The sequence below is a fragment of the Grammomys surdaster genome, unplaced genomic scaffold (assembly GCF_004785775.1).
Source record: "Grammomys surdaster isolate TR1022 unplaced genomic scaffold, NIH_TR_1.0 414, whole genome shotgun sequence".
Lineage (NCBI taxonomy): Eukaryota > Metazoa > Chordata > Mammalia > Rodentia > Muridae > Grammomys > Grammomys surdaster.
In genome coordinates, this window is record NW_021604833.1 from 385,485 (window position 1) to 387,646 (window position 2,162).

General features: G+C 37.7%; 1 pseudogene; it reads left to right on the forward strand.

The window, feature by feature from the left end:
• The first annotated feature begins 517 nt into the window (after positions 1-517).
• On the forward strand, positions 518-1,456 carry LOC114632753 (annotated as a pseudogene).
• The last annotated feature ends 706 nt before the right edge of the window (positions 1,457-2,162 follow it).

Genomic DNA, 2,162 nt, shown 5'->3' on the forward strand with positions numbered 1-2,162 from the left:
GTTGAACGGTTTTTCACATTTTAAATTTTTTTACAGTTTTAATCATTCTTTGAGATTTCATGTATTCTAATCATACTCTTTTTCTTCTCTGAATTTCATAAAAAAAAAAAGTTTCACTGCCTTTTTATTTTCATTTTGTAGAACACTTTGCCTGGTTTTAGATCCCATTTTCAATTAGGTTTTTTCTAAATATTGGGTTTTTCAATATTTTTTGTATTTTTATTTTATTTTATTTTATTTTTTATGTATATGAGTGCTCTGCCTGTGTGTGTATTTGTTTACTATATCCATGCCTTGTTTCCACAGAAGCCAAAGAGGGCATCATATCTTCTCTAACTGGGGTTACCTATGATTGTTATCCACCATGTGAATGCTTGAAATCAAAGCCTATCCTTCTTGAAGAGCAGCAGGAGTTCTTACCTGCTTGACATCTTACCAGCCATAATAGACAGAGGATTTGAGAAGTGAAATAGATATGATATATGTTTTTAGAAAGTTTCACGCTTGGCGTGATTCCGTCCTGCGTGTCTGTTCTGTGGAACAGCAGGCAGTTCTTTTCCGTCCAGCTTCTCCCACACCGGAGTGCGCGCCTCCACCTCATGGAAGACTCGATGGATATGGACATGAGCCCTCTCAGGCCTCAGAACTACCTTTTTGGTTGTGAACTAAAGGCTGACAAAGACTATCACTTTAAAATGGATAATGATGAAAATGAACACCAGTTATCATTGAGAACGGTCAACTAGGGGCAGGAGCAAAAGATGAATTACACATCGTAGAGGCAGAAGCAATGAACTATGAAGGCAGTCCAATTAAAGTAACACTGGCAACTTTGAAAATGTCTGTACAACCAACAGTTTCTCTTGGGGGCTTCGAAATTACACCACCTGTGGTCTTAAGGTTGAAGTGTGGTTCAGGGCCTGTGCACATTAGTGGACAGCACCTAGTAGCTGTAGAGAAAGATGCAGAGTCAGAAGATGAAGATGAGGAGGATGTAAAACTCTTGGGCATGTCTGGAAAGCGATCTGCTCCTGGAGGTGGTAACAAGGTTCCACAGAAAAAAGTAAAACTTGATGAAGATGAGGAGGACGATGAAGATGATGATGATGATGATTTTGATGAAGAAGAAACTGAGGAAAAGTTTCCAGTGAAGAAATCTGTATGAGATACCCCTGCCAAAAATGCACAAAAATCAAACCAAAATGGAAAAGACTTAAAACCATCAACACCAAGATCAAAGGGTCAAGAGTCCTTCAAAAAACAGGAAAAAACTCCTAAAACACCAAAAGGACCTAGTTCTGTAGAAGACATTAAGGCAAAAATGCAAGCAAGTATAGAAAAAGATGGTTCTCTTCCCAAAGTGGAAGCCAAGTTCATTAATTATGTGAAGAATTGTTTCCGGATGACTGACCAGGAGGCTATTCAAGATCTCTGGCAATGGAGGAAGTCTCTTTAAGAAAATGGTTTAAACAGTTTGAAAGATTCCGTCTTACTTCATTTCTGTAATAGTTGATATCTGGCTGTCCTTTTTATAATGCAAAGTGAGAACTTTCCCTACTGTGTTTGATAAATGTTGTCCAGGTTCAATTGCCGAGGATGTGTTGTCTAAAATGCCTGTTTAGTTTTCAAGGATGGAACACCACCCTGTACTTGGTTTTAAGTATGTATGGAATGTTATGATAGGACATAGTAATAGTGGTGGTCAGATGTGGAAATGGTAGGGAGACAAATATACATGTGAAATAAACTCAGTATTTTAATGAAGAAAAAAAAAAAAAGAAAGTTTCACATTATGTGGTCCTGAATCACATGGTATTCCCTCTGTAGGCTAGACTTCTCAATATAACAATGAGATATAACAGCTGAATGCCTCCACCACAAGAATTTCTGAAAGTATCCTTCCCTTTTCATTCTATCGTCCACAGAGCTTCCCCTCAAGAATGACTATGAAGAAATATGGATGTATTTCTATCTTTCCAATTTTTTGATGAATTGTGAAATATGCTTCCCGTTCTTCTGGAATATGAGAAATTTTGAAATAAGTTTTCAATTCTCCTAGACTGTGTAAAAAGGATGTTTTAGAATGTAGGCTTGATTCCCCAGATGCTTACCTAGGGAGCCCAAATGAATAGCGAAGCAATGAACAGGCCCTTGCCTTCACT